The sequence below is a fragment of the Anabrus simplex genome, chromosome 1 (assembly GCF_040414725.1).
Source record: "Anabrus simplex isolate iqAnaSimp1 chromosome 1, ASM4041472v1, whole genome shotgun sequence".
Lineage (NCBI taxonomy): Eukaryota > Metazoa > Arthropoda > Insecta > Orthoptera > Tettigoniidae > Anabrus > Anabrus simplex.
In genome coordinates this window covers 859,074,260-859,089,713 of record NC_090265.1, presented here as the reverse complement: position 1 = coordinate 859,089,713, position 15,454 = coordinate 859,074,260, and positions in this window count along the sequence as shown.

Sequence of the window (15,454 nt, the reverse complement as noted above, 5' to 3'; positions counted from 1 at the left end):
AGGTCCTATAGAATTTTGCATGATTTTGGTGAGGCACTAGCCTTTACTAGAGAAGTTTCCCAGCAGAGGGAATATCGAATTTTACACAGTTGAAAAGGGAAGCCTAATCTTCTAGAATAAGGTTACCTTGGAAGTGTCTCGAACCCTGATCCACAATTTACAATTTCTAATGGCCTCAAGGGATTCTAACGTACATTAAACTTGTAGAAATGACTTTACGTCAAACATCTCAAATTACTAGCAGATTACACCTTCTGCTGATAAAAAGCTTGAAAAGCTTTTACACTCGCTACCCTAATATTGTAGCGGAACCACATTCGAAAGTTGGATTGAAAGATCCAAAAAATTACAGGAGCCGAAGCCCAAAGAAAAGGAAAGAAAAGCCAAAGGTTAGCAAGAAAGTCCAAGTCCAAATTAAAATGGAGGCTGAATTCACTACAGTGCCCCGAGTTCAATACAAAAGATTACACCTAACAGGGCATAGGGCCCGATGACGCAGTGGATAAACCTTACTACTCAGTGACTAAGGAATAAAAATTAAAGATCTAAAGGAAGGTAGAAAATTTAGAATTTAAAACTTAGTCACAAAAAAGAAAGTGAATATGGGAAACGAGGGTACACACTCGTGCATCTTTACATTTACAAAATCCCCAAGAGGGGTATTAACACTAATTCCGCAGACCGCTTAAAAACCTGCATTATAAGTTTAATTCCAAAGAAAACCCTACAATAAATTTGGGGCAAACGCAGGTGGACCTAAACAAACAATGCTAAAGGGAAACGCAGGAATCTTTCTTGTATTACACGTAAATAAACTTCACATGGTTAGATTAAAGTTTTGCTTTTATCTTATGCCAACGCCAACCTCATCCGGCCTTCAGAGAGAGACCTCCTCAATAAATGTAACACGTTTCCGATCCCGATGAAGAGTGACACGTTAGGCTCAAACTCACGGTTATTTATAGAGTACTGGCTGACAGCTCTAGAACAATTATGCAACTAACAGTTTGATTGGTGCATTCTTGCAGTGGTGACAACTCCAAAATAATTAGAAGACAACAGGAGGGGGCACAGGTTATCAGACCCTAAAACATGAAGTTTCCTTGTCAAGTTAATTACAGTACACTGGGTGGCATTGCGAATCAACGGTGGAGATGTCTTGTGAAGATACTTTGAAGTCGTTGGATATGATAAAGTTTGATCTGTCTCTGGCAGATGTCGCTACAGTCACAAGGATAGCAGGGGTTCAAACTCAAACTCAATTAAACTATTGTCACTATTATTATTATAGTCAAAATCTTCCGGGCTATTCTGCCGTGGTCCACTCCTCTCATTCCTGCCAGATGTTTCGACTACTGCTGCGGTAGTCATCTTCTGTGGCGTCGTCTAAGTACTCTCTCCTGTATCCCACTGGCGACTGCAGTGCAGTGGACCACGGCAGATTAAGCCGAAACTTTTGATTATATTGACTCCGGCCGTGAAAGCTTTCATACTTTTACTATAATTATTATTACTATTCTTATTATAAAAGATACGGCCATCTATTGACTACAAAGACACGACAATATTTTCATTGTTTCTTTTTTAAGGTATTTTTTCTGGCTTTTTCCTTTCTTGTCAAAGATACTTCAACATCAAACTTCATCCCAGCCTTACTTATGCAGAAATCTTAAGCCGTTCTAAGGGGATGTTTTTTTTACCCTAGTCAATGGTTCATGTTTGTGGGTTACTGTAGTCACGTCCTAGTTCGTGAACCATGGGCAACGGCTGAGTGGCCTAGTAAGTGGTCCTGAGAGTCGGGATACCAGTTGCTATGGAATGGGAGTGGGCATCTCGGACATATTCTGAGTCGTGGCCCTCCTTGTGCTCAGGCGGCTAGGACTACACAATTCACCGGTGGTCCATAACCCGTTAGAGGAGAGATCCTCACTTGGACTATGTGCAAGTAGGGCAGCATCCTGCTTCATGAATTTACCGAGCTCAGAACACTTTAAGCAAGCCTCGGATCTATGGGAGTAATGGAGTCCCACTCCCATTTGACAGGCGAGGGACTCCTTGGAAACAACTTGGCGAACGAAATGGAATTCGATGGGGAGCTATCAATATTAATGGGGCTTATGGAAGAAAGAAAGTAGAACTTGCTGAGTCAGCAAAGAGGATGCATCTGGATGTGCTAGGAGTAAGTGATATTCGGGTAAGGGGAGGTAAGGAGGAAGAGATAGGAGATTATAAAGTGTACATGACGGGTGCTAGAAAGGGAAGGGCAGGAATACCATTGCACGCAACATAGTTTCTGTTAGGCACGTAAGTGAGCGAATGATGTGGGTATATTTGTCAGTGGGAGGAATTAGGACAAGAATTGTGTCCGTGTATTCACCATGTGAGGGTGCAGATGAGGATGAAGTTGACAAGTTTTATGAAGCATTGAGTGACATCGTGGTCAAGGTCAACAGCAAGGATAGAATAGTGCTAATGGGCGATTTCAATGCGAGAGTTGGGAATAGAACTGAAGGATACGAAAGGGTGATTGGTAAATGTGGGGAAGATATGGAAGCTATTGGGAATGGGAAGCGTTTGCTGGACTTCTGTGCTAGTATGGGTTTAGCTGTTATGAATACATTCTTCAAGCATAAGGCTATTCACCGCTACACATGGGAGGCTAGGGGTACCAGATCCATGATAGACTATATCTTAACAGACTTTGAATTCAGGAAATCTTTTAGGAATGTACGAGTTTTTCGGGGATTTTTCGATGATACAGACCATTATCTGATCTGTAGTGAACTAAGTATCTCTAGGCCTAGGGTAGAGAAAGTGAAATCTGTCTGCAAACGAATAAGGGTAGAAAATCTCCAGGATGAGGAAATTAGACAGAAGTACATGGATATGATTAGTGAGAAGTTTCGAACAGTAGACAGTAAGCAGATTCAGGATATAGAAAGTGAATGGGTGGCATACAGGGATGCTGTAGTAGAAAGAGCAAGGGAATGCCTAGGAACAACTGTGTGTAAAGATGGGAAAAGGCGAACATCTTGGTGGAATGATGAAGTGAGAGCAGCCTGTAAACGTAAAAAGAAGGCTTATCAGAAATGGCTCCAAACAAGGGCCGAGGCAGACAGGGATTTGTACGTAGATGAAAGAAACAGAGCGAAACAAATAGTTGTTGAATCCAAAAAGAAGTCATGGGAAGAGTTTGGTAATAACCTGGAAAGGCTAGGTCAAGCAGCAGGGAAACCTTTCTGGACAGTAATAAAGAATCTTAGGAAGGGAGGGGAAAAGGAAATGAACAGTGTTTTGAGTAATTCAGGTGAACTCATAACAGATCCCAGAGAATCACTGGAGAGGTGGAGGGAATATTTTGAACATCTTCTCAATGTAAAAGGAAATCATCATGGTGGTGTTGCAAACAGTCAAGCTCATGGGGAGGAGGAAAATGATGTTGGTGAAATTATGCTTGAGGAAGTGGAAAGGATAGTAAATAAACTCCATTGTCATAAGGCAGCAGTAATAGATGAAATTAGACCTGAAATGGTGAAGTATAGTGGGAAGGCAAGGATGAAATGGCTCCATAGAGTAGTCAAATTAGCGTGGAGTGTTGGTAAGGTACCTTCAGATTGGACAAAAGCAGTAATTGCACCTATCTATAAGCAAGGGAACAGGAAGGATTGCAACAACTATCGAGGTATCTCATTGATTAGTATACCAGGCAAAGTATTCACTGGCATCTTGGAAGAAGGGTGCGATCAGTCGTTGAGAGGAAGTTGGATGAAAACCAGTGTGGTTTCAGACCACAGAGAGGCTGTCAGGATCAGATTTTCAGAATGCGCCAGGTAATTGAAAAATGCTACGAGAGGAATAGGCAGTTGTGTTTATGTTCTAGATCTAGAGAAAGCATATGACGGGGTACCGAGGGAAAAGATGTTCGCTATACTGGGGGACTATGGAATTAAAGGTAGATTATTAAAATCAATCAAAGGCATTTATGTTGACAATTGGGCTTCAGTGAGAATTGATGGTAGAATGAGTTCTTGGTTCAGGGTACTTACAGGAGATAGACAAGGCTGTAATCTCTCACCTTTGCTGTTTGTAGTTTACATGGATCATATGCTGAAAGGTATAAAATGGCAGGGAGGGATTCAGTTAGGTGGAAATGTAGTAAGCAGCCTGGCCTATGCTGACGACTTGGTCTTAATGGCAGACTGTGCCGAAAGCCTGCAGTCTAACATCTTGGAACTTGAAAATAGGTGCAATGAGTATGGTATAAAACTTAGCCTCTCGAAGACTAAATTGATATCAGTAGGTAAGAAATCCAACAGAACTGAATGCCAGATTGGTGATACAAAGCTAGAACAGGTCGATAATTTCAAGTATTTAGGTTGTGTGTTTTCCCAGGATGGTAATATAGTAAGTGAGATTGAATCAAGTTGTAGTAATGCTAATGCAGTGAGCTCGCAGTTGCGATCAGCAGTATTCTGTAAGAAGGAAGTCAGCTCCCAGACGAAACTATTTTTACATCGGTCTGTTTTCAGACCAACTTCGCTTTATGGGAGCGAAAGCTGGGTGGACTCAGGATATCTTATTCATAAGTTAGAAGTAACAGACATGAAAGTAGCAAGAATGATTGCTGGTACAAACAGGTGGGAACAATGGCAGGAGGGAACTCGGAATGAGGAGATAAAGGCTAATTTAGGAATGAACTCGATGGATGAAGCTGTACGCATAAACCGGCTTCGGTGGTGGGGTCATGTGAGGCGAATGGAGGAGGGTAGGTTACCTAGGAGAATAATGGACTCTGTTATGGAGGGTAAGAGAAGTAGAGGGAGACCAAGACGACGATGGTTAGACTCTGTTTCTAACGATTTAAAGATAAGAGTATAGAACTAAATGAGGCCACAACACTAGTTCCAAATCGAGGATTGTGGCGACGTTTAGTAAATTCTCAGAGGCTTGCAGACTGAACGCTGAAAGGCATAACAGTCTATAACGATAATGTATGTATGTATGTATGTATGTATGTTTGTATGTATGTATGTATGTATGTATGTATGTATGTATGTATGTATGTATGTATGTATGTATGTATGTATGTATGTATGTATGTATGTATGTATGTATGTATGTATGTATGTATGTATGTATGTCCTTAACTCACTCTGTCCCAAATGTCTTCCATTGTATTTTTCACCCTTTAATTTTCTGGTGTACCTCTTGAAGCAAGAGAGGTCGTGACTTCCACTTGTCTTGTGGGTTGAGAATTTTGTTCGCGAACCTGTCTATAAAAGATCAGACTTCACTTTCTCATGCTGATTAAATTCTTCATGCATTTTGTGAAGATCATTCATTGTCTGAGCTCAGGTGGAATGCGAATCCCTTCGCAGGAACTTTCTTCAGGCCCTAAGCTCTATGGCTTAGTGAGAATAATAACAGTTTGTATTCATCTACGTGGGAAACGTGTAGTGAAAATTTTGTTGGTTTTATATTTTTAGCGTAGACTTACGTTCCTCGACAGTGGGCAAATGGAAAGAAAATTTTTAACATGATTTCAGTGTTTGGGTAGAACGCGTGTATCACCGACGGTCTCAATTAACAGATAAAAGAGGAGGCCACCTGCCTTAATAATAATAATAATAATAATAATAATAATAATAATAATAATAATAATAATAATAATAATAATAATAATATATTTTTAAAATTTGAAAAAATTAAACGTAGTTTTCATGAAATAGGGCTTGAAAGTAAGGCAAAATTTGTGCTAAATATGTGACGTCACACGCGTACTCTTTTATAAGATGGCGCTGTGTTGACTCGCACGTTCAGTTGGAGGTTAGCTGTCGTTTTGAATACATCGTGGTATATTGTATAGAACAAGAAATTTAATCATGGAAAATAAATATTTTATTAGGATTCGGCAAAAACGTGCGAAAGAAAGAGTTCTTTTTTTTTTTTTTTTTTTTGCTAGTTGCTTTACGTCGCACCGACACAGGTAGGTCTTAAGGTCTTAAGGTGACGATGGGACAGGAAAGGGCTAGGAGTGGGAAGGAAGCGGCCGTGGCCTTAATTAAGGCACAGCCCTAGCATTTGCCTGGTGTGAAAATGGAAAACCACGGAAAACCATTTTCAGGGCTGCCGACAATGGGGTTCGAACCTACTATCTCCCGAATACTGGATACTGGCCGCACTTAAGCGACTGCAGCTATCGAGCTCGGTAAGAAAGAGTTCAAACGAGAAAAGTGAATGATAATGGCATAAAAGAAACGAAACGGAAAGAGCGTAGAGGCGTTACTACGAGAAATTGAAACAGCGAAAACTACTTACAATAAGTCACTACTTTCTTTTATTCCTTCATCATTCACTTTTCTCGTTTCAACTGTTTCCTTCACACGTTTTTGCCGAATCCTAATAAAATCCTTTCCATGATTAAATTTCTTGTTCTATACAACTGACAAGCCAGCCCTTCCTATGTTGATCTCAACAGGGCTCCATTTTAATTCATTTTGACGACATACTCATGTGGACTTAAATGTCGTAAATAATTATAACACTGATGATGGACCTTAGAGTCCAAAAAGCGGCCATGGATCAAAATAGTGTGCTGATACGACTGTTTTTGATTGTTATTAATAATAATAATAATAATAATAATAATAATAAATACTATCATCAGTACTGTTTACTAATATGGCTTTGATATTTTATAATGATTATATTCTAATAAGTAAGTCTACAAACCCTCGAAACACTGCGGCCGTTAGAATACTGGCAGCCTTCCGCCAATATTTTTTTCTTCAGGTACGACTTTTTGTACAAAAATGCAGTTTTCCTAAGCCAGTGGACGGTAACTCACATTTCAGATACGTACCTTTCAACGTGAGTTATGGTGAGACAGCTCCTAAACTAGCTATTATTTATGGCTGGTAGCACAGATAGTAGCACTATGGTCCTGTCTTATTCCAGTCCCTGTATGCTAATGTGGACGCTATTAATCCCGCAGTGGAAGTGTGCCGCACGCCGGCAGACAAAGCTGACCAGAGCCTCCCTGTAATATCGTTAGTAATTTAATGGAAGATATTTTAAAACAGCTGCCTCTGGGGAACATTTACCAGAGCGCGCGGCTGTTTCTAATCGCGGTAATGGAGGGCACTTTACGACGATTGTTTAGCGACAAGTAATATGCGGTGAAAGCTTTCCCCGGTACTATGCAAATGGCGGCTGGGTTTATGAGTGGTTGGCCGCTCTGCCAATGAGGCCCTAGGGTTTCGCACCACCCTTGTCTCTTTCGGACTCCGATTGTATCCCATCCAAGGCAAATCGTGGCAATAAAATGAGCCCGAGTTTAATTAGCCAGCTCAACGGGTGTTAAAGGCGGACTAAGCATTTAACACACACAATGTAGAGTTTAACACTCGCGTATAAACAAGATTCACAGTGAACAGTTTCCAACATGTTATTGCTCTTACCGTCTTAAACCTGTCTGAACTTTCTTCAGTTTAGGACACTACTTGCCAGTACAGTTCCTCTAGTCATGTCCTAGTTCGTAAACCATGTGTGAACGGGTTTAGTGGCCTGTAAAGTGGTCCGCGTGTCGGAATACCAATTAATATGGAATATCAGTTGGCATACGAGATACATTCTAAGTCGCAATTCACTTCCATACTCAAGAACTATGATTGGGACCAATTCACCGAATTAGTGTTAACCGAAATAACATTAACTGGCACATAGGGAAGAACTGTTTGAATTTATTATTTTGTGCCATACTCTGCACTCCTTAATCAGTTCTGCAGCATCCTCCCACCTTTTAATTGCACTGTAATTAAAACAATTTAATACCGCCTCCCCCCCGCCCTCCATCCAACACCACCAAGAAGTGCATGAGGCTGTAAAGTAAGTTTATTAGAAAAAAGGAAAAATGGATTCCAACAATTCTGACTTAAATGTAACTTAGAATCTTTTCAGTCTGTCGAACACACAAGTTAAATATAAATATTATACTACAACATACCTGTAAAAATCACACACAATTAAACAAGGAATAATAATACATACTGTTAGCTCAAGCAAAGAATGACATATGTCAGGCTCCATGGCTAACTGGTTAGCGTGCTGGCCTTTGGTCACAGGGGCGTTGGGTTCGATTCGCGGCAGGGCCGAGAATTTTGATCATAATTGGTTAATTCCAGTGACACTGGGGCTGGGTGTATGTGTCGTCTCCATCATCATTTCATCCTCATCACGACACGCGCAGGCCACCTACGGGCGTTAGATCAAAAGACCTGCATCTGGCGAGCAGAACTTGTCCTCGGACACTCCCGGCACTAAAACCCATACGCCACTTCATTTCACTTAAGAACTTGAAATCTGTAACTTATCTTAACGATGTCCTCCTATGTAAATACTGCACCATTTACTGTGAGTTTTTTTTTTTTTTCAGATTTCAAGTTCTTAAGTATTAAACAGAAATATACATAAATAATCTAAATATTTGAGTATGACTTGATAGAATCTGATGATGTCCTTTTAAGAACGAATCATGTCATTCTTTGTTTAATAGTGTGTATTTTTATTCCTTGTTTAAAGTGCTTTTGACAGGTATGTTATAGTATAATATTTAACTCATGTGTTTAACAGACTGAAAAATCTTTTAAGTTATATTTAACTACTGTAAGTCGACATTAACAAACACTTCTGACTCTCATTACTAATGAAGGGATTTTAAGTTGCAGCACCTCCTTAAAATTATAGCTATTTTCATGCAGATAGGTCCATTTATGTACGTGGGGACATGAAATGAAGGGAAATAAACACAATTTGTTGCACCTTTTCACCTTTTTGTAAGCTTACTGTATTTTTCCCTCTTTTCCCTTCTATTTCATGTTCTCCTTTCTTCAACAGATTTTTAACATTTTGTTTGGTCAGAAATCAGCACTAGTCGATAAATAAATATTAAAATATAATTTATGGAAACCACCAGTAATTTATATCCCATCAACAATGGCCAACCTCAGCAAAAATGGCCAATCTGCAGCTGTGAAATCAAATTCAAATTTAAACAATGATGCTGCAACAGTTTAAACGAATTTTGGTTAGTATTGCCATGAATTTAACAGTTCCACCCATCTACTGTGTACTCTCTTGTTGACCGTGTTAGTGTTTTACTACTCCGGACCAGAGCGCATTTTTCACAACACAAAATCATGTCGAAGGTTAAGAAGGGGGTATGGAGGAGGAACAGTGGAAGAAGTTAGGGACAACCCCGATAGATTTGCTAAAGGCAAATTCGAATTAAATTTGAAGAACAATCCACATGTGGGAACCTTTGCAATTTCGATTCAACTCCCTTTACGAGTGCTGACAAGATACGCTCCATTGGTTTCTGTAGACGTCGAGAGGAGGTTCTTGCTACATAGGGATCTATTGAGCACAAAGCGCCAGCGACTTACTGCAAAAAGCTTTGAAATATTGTGTGTAATCCAATTTAAAATGTTAATTAATTACTAGAACCGAGTAAATGTGATAAATAAAATTCATGTAACTGGTTTAAACCTTAATAAAATGATTTCATCAACACTTATTTTTGCACATTTTATATGTATTTTCATAACCTTTTTTGTCCCTTTACTGACCACATTATCCACCTTAAAATCCTTTACATACTCATTATTATTAGTGTGTTGTTTAAAACAAGCATTGACATATTTTACTCTAATATAAATCAAAATAAAGCATCAAAAATATTGACATATTTTAAATCTCAAATCATGGAAAAAGTGTCTATAGCACTTTCAATAACTTCTCTCGCTGAACATATTTTTAAGGAGACACCAAGTTAAGATAAAAATATCTGCATTCTGCACGCAAATATTTACACATTTCCAAAAGATCAGACATTTCTTTCGGCTTTAATAGGAATTGCAGCATGATAGAGCTGTGGTAAGTCCTGTGGCAATTGCACATCTCGAAGACATCGGCTCGTTGTTTTCTTCAGCAAATTACAGCCTGTCACAATAAAGTTCAGTGAATAGTCCTGTACTATCAACATAGATGAACAATGCACGACAGTGACCTTACTGTCCTTCGAAATAGTACCCTCCCATAACTATGTACTGCTGAGATCGGCGATACATGTCCTGGAAACTTTGCAAGAACGCCTCCTTTGGGATGGTGTTCAAAAGTCTGCAGGATTGAGATCTGGCGAATATGGGGGATGTTCAAGTTGCACCACCCCGTTTTTGCCATGAATTTGACGATAGTGGCTGTGTGTGGGCAAAAAGCCATGAACCTTGTTGTGCGTACTGGAGTCGTACCCTGCGTAGACGTTTCATGAAACGGGTAAAAATTTCAATGCACCGTGCAGCATTCAACGTCTTTCCCTCAGGTAGAAATTCCTTTTGGATAATGCCTTGACTATCTAAAAAGGTGATGCGCATCGTTTTGATGCGTGACTTTTCGGCTCTGACTTTTTTCCGACGAGGGGATCCCGGAGAATGCCATTCCATGCTTTGCAGTTTCGTATCATGGTCGTACCTGTGACACCAGGTTTCATCCTCAGTGACAATACAGTTCAAGAAATTTGGTGTCGCATCCGCCGCTTCTAAAAAATCCTGTGAAGCCTCTAAACGTGCCTGCTCCTGATAGTCAGTCAAGTGATCATCACTTAGTGATGTGGCACAAGACCAGAACACGTTTTCCTCCTCCCTAACTCCTGGTTAACGATTTGTCGCACGGATTCACGGTTAGTCTGCAGTTCACCCGCTATCATTCGCACAGTTAATCACTGATCGTTCGTGATTAATGTCCTCACCTTCTCAATGTTTTCGGCACTGGCGGCGGTCGCCGGTCTTCCGCTACGGGGGTTATCAGAAACACTTTCCCGGCCTTCTCGAAAACGGGCGAACCACTCGTTCACACACTTCAAGGACAGTGCTTGATCTTCATAAACACGTACCAGCATCGCGTGCGTTTCTTTCGGTGTCTTGCCAAGCTTAAAACAAAACTGTACATTGATCTTTTGGTCGTTCAAGTTCCTGTCTACAGTTCAGAACCAACGCACTAAACACGCACTGTGTCAAACAGGTCTTACACGGCACACGTACGATGCTCAACTGAACAACGCTGGGAGGAGGCGGTCGAAACCTGCTGCTACGCAGGTGCAGCGTTGTGTGTCGCCACTGTTGCCGGATCGACCGTTCTGACTTCATTCACCGAACTTTATTGTCACAGGTTGTATATCTCACCCATGGAGTTATGACATTTTGTGACACTAACACAATGGAGAACTTCAACCACGTAGCTTCATTTACTTCAAAATGGGCACCTTTCTTCAAAAGGTTCTTGTGATGGAGTTGTGTCCTTGAAAACTTCTTGGTCAAAGATCGCTTGTATAATGAAATGTTTTATGGTCTTGCCTCAGCAATCACATATTTCCATTGGCTTGGCACAAAAACCGTAGAAACATTCCTCCTTTTCTCTATCAATGTGAACTGACGATCGCAGGGTAAAATGTGACCTGAGCAGATAAATTGCTGTTCAATTTCCATCAAGTAAGAAAATGGCATAGGGTAACTACTTTGAAATTACGTTGGCCTATACATCTATCTTACCTTGCCTGGGCTGATTCCACAGATGCACAGTGTGATATTTGCATAATGTAGCTAGCCAAAAGTCACTTTTCGTACCTACCTACTCTGATAAGCCAGTTTATATTTCTTATAGTAGACAAACCATACTTCCATGCAGTAATGTTTGTTTTCGAAGAAGTCGCGCCGAACAACAGGAAAAAATGTACAAACGGCCTATCACCTGGGTTATACAGATCGGGTTTATCATGCGACCGCGCCATTCGTCTAAGCTTACTCGATTAATGTGCTCGTGTTTCTATTGTTAGTAGTGAACGTGTGTCGTAGATGTGTTAATGTGCGTTTAGAGATAAGTCTGCATACAGTTTTCCTTTCTTGTGTTATTAAACTCAACCGAGAGTAACATGAGAATAGTTCGTGTATAAATCTGACTGTAACAAATTCTTAAGTTAGTTTGTACTTGCGTTTTAGTGTATTATATAGCTGTTTTAATGTATGTTTAGGAACGAGTAACTCATCACCTGTACAATAAACCTCTGTTTGTTTGTGAATTATTGCGACGCTCATACAATTTTATTTTTATTCAGGATGACTTCGTAAATGTCGCGTCGAACATCTTTCGACGTATGGTTTGCTACCGCAAAGAAAACCAGTACGGATGCTTTTTGCGCTATATGAACCTTACCGTACCGTACTCTAGGAATGTATGTTAGCACGACTTATTTACGCACTCCTTCAGTATAATATACTTACGTTTCATTTTTCTTTACACATTAGCATACGAAAATGAACACAACAAAAATTGTTCTGATGGACTGCATATCAGTATGTGGCTGGGAGGCGTGACCAGTCTTAAGGAAAATAATGGGTAGGAAGAGCGTTGGGAGATATTTCCTTTTGCGCGAACAGTGACGATAGGCCACAATGACAGTTCCTTTCCATACTGCCTATTGTCGTAATACTGAAATGAACGGAAATGAAATGGCGTATGGCTTTTCGTGCCGGGAGTATCCGAGGACATGTTCGGCTCGCCAGGTGCAGGTCTTTCGATCGGACGCCGGTAGGCGACCTGCGCGTCGTGATGAGGATGAAATGATGATGAAGACAACACACACACACACACACACACACACACACACACCCAGGCCGCGTGCCAGTGGAATCAACCAATGATGGTTAAAATTCCCGACCCTGCCTGGAATCGAACCTGGGACCTCTGTAACCAAAGGCCATCACGCTAACCGTTAGCCACGGAGCCAGACAGTAATACTGAAAGATGCATTCTGACAGTTCTTAGAGGGAGGGCCGTTTACTACCTGGGTGGGAAGAAGGGAGCAGGATGCATGATTGCCATGGAAACATGGGCGTGCCCACTGGGGTTGCCATGGAAATAAGCCTGCTGGCAAGGTCGAGTTGCTTGGAGTTGCCAAACCTCTCACTTCTTAGTGGTCTGAACGAACGGACAAGTGAGACGGAACTGAGGGGAAGGAGAACGGAATGCAGGAATGTGGCAACACCGTGCAATGGCACGTACAATGCTCCTCCCTCCAGCCCTAACTGTCAGAATTCTTCTTTCAGTGTTGCGGGTTTAGTACATTTTACGGCACATTTATACTTGGGGACTAAACATGACGGTCTCAGTTCCTGGAAGTGAGTTGGAAGCCAGCAGTCAATCACACACTGCACCCTGCTGAGTTAACGAGTTCTAAGTGATACTTGTTTGTCAAACGACTTTCTTCCACACTCTCTTCAGTCTTTACTTTTCTTTCGTGTCGAGTGCAGTACAGGATTTGGAAACTTGGGCTATAGTAGACGTAGTAAATCCTATACGCCCTTAATAGACACCGAGCTGCCGCTAGAGAGTAGTGGTGTGAGGCGAGATCGTCATGTTTTGTCCCCAAGTATACCTCATATTGTTAATATCTTTTAATGTTATTTGTTTTACGTCCCACTAACTACTCTTTTATGGTTTTCGGAGACGCCGAGGTGCCGGAATTTAGTCCCGCAGGAGTTCTTTTACGTGTCAGTAAATCTACCGATACGAGGCTGACGTATTTGAGCACCTTCAAATACCACCGGACTGAGCCAGGATCGAACCTGCCATGTTTGGGTCAGAAGGCCAGCGCCTCAACCGTCTGAGCTACTCAGCCCGGCGTTAATATCTTTGGCCAGCTAGATTATGAGTATATGACAATATCACACTGTGAGCTTCTGGCATGTGTCTTGTGTTTACATAAAGGCTCTTATTCCAAGGAAACTTCAAAACTAACGCATTTCCTCTTTTAAATGGTCCATCTCCCATCTATTGATATGTTGGACATCGTATATTTGCTATAGACCCGTTTTCCAGTGTTAACTCAACATGTGATAAAATTTGCTTTGGACTCTTCTTCCGGAGGGCAAGAATGTACAAATTTAGGTTGGGAGCAAATTCGTATCTTCCCTCCACAGCTAGAAGTAATCACTCGAGGAATAAGCACTCTTCTGGAGCCAGGAACAACCGGCGTTGCCTCCGAGAACTCCTCTTCGTGCTGTAACTCAATTGGGGGAGTTACATATAACAAGCAGACATTCTGCACAGGCCGGTCATACGCTCTAGAGTTTGTCTTGACTTTCACCACCTTGATTACACTGTACACTCCAGGAAATAATGCCATCTAGCGAGTGCTGTCAGTGCCAACAACGACAATTCATTCCATCTCCAATTGTCAGTGAGAATCCTTGCATTTTCCCCGTTTCATTTGCCCAATTTATAACTGTGAGATTCTTCAGTCTACCGAAACTAATTTTTGGTAATAAATTTGTAAACTACCTGAGAAAACCATATGGTGACACTATCATACGTGACAGAGAAACAATTTATGATGATGATTATGATGCTTGTTGTTTAAAGGGGCCTAACCTCGAGGTCATGGGCCCCTAATGGTACGAAATGAAATGACAACAAAAAGTTCAAAAAATCCACTGACCAAAATGAATAAAAATGTCATGAAAAATGAATGGATGGACATGAACCAAAAAACAAAAACAAACAAGAAAAATACAAACAAACAAACAAACAAACAAACAACAGTGGATCCGACTCAAAAACGGTCATAAATAATAGTATTACTGACCAAGGGACCACTTATAAAGCACAGTCCTGAATCGATTATGCTTGATGTCTAAAGATGTCCAAAAACCAGGTCTAAGGCCGCTCAGTATGGTACATGTCGCGAGTAAAGTAGAACCATGATATTTCTCAAGCTGCGGTACTAATCAAAGGTAGCGTAAACTCACGGTGTTCCAAACAGTATGGTACTACTCACAAGCATTGTACGTCGCAAAGGTAACGCAGACCTATGGTGTTTCTCACACAATGACGCCACTCATAGCCAACGTAAACCGATGAGGTTCCTCACCTAGGTGTACTAATCACGGGCGCCGGCATTCCCGTGGTGTTCCTCACATAGTAGGTAAGCCTACTAATCACTGGCAACGCAGACCCACGGTGTCGCTCATATAGTGGTACAACTCACAGACAACGCCCAGACCCGTGGTGTTGCTCACATGGGTACAACTCACGGGTACTGGAAACCCACACTGAACCCCGCTTGAGTGCTACGAATCACAAAACTATTCAGTACGTAACAGAGTGGTACTACTCGCAAGTAAAAGCGACCCATGGTGTTCCCCGCATGATGGTACGAATCAAGAGTAGTTTCATGGTTCTAATTCAATCATCCCTTGGTCGCCCCTTGTAGTCGCCTCTTACGACAGGCAGGGGATACCGCGGGTGTATTCTACATGTGCGTCCCCCACCCGCAGGGGGTAAGAAACAATTTAATAAAAATAGAAAGACACGTTTCGTTCTTGAAATAACATCAGATTCTATC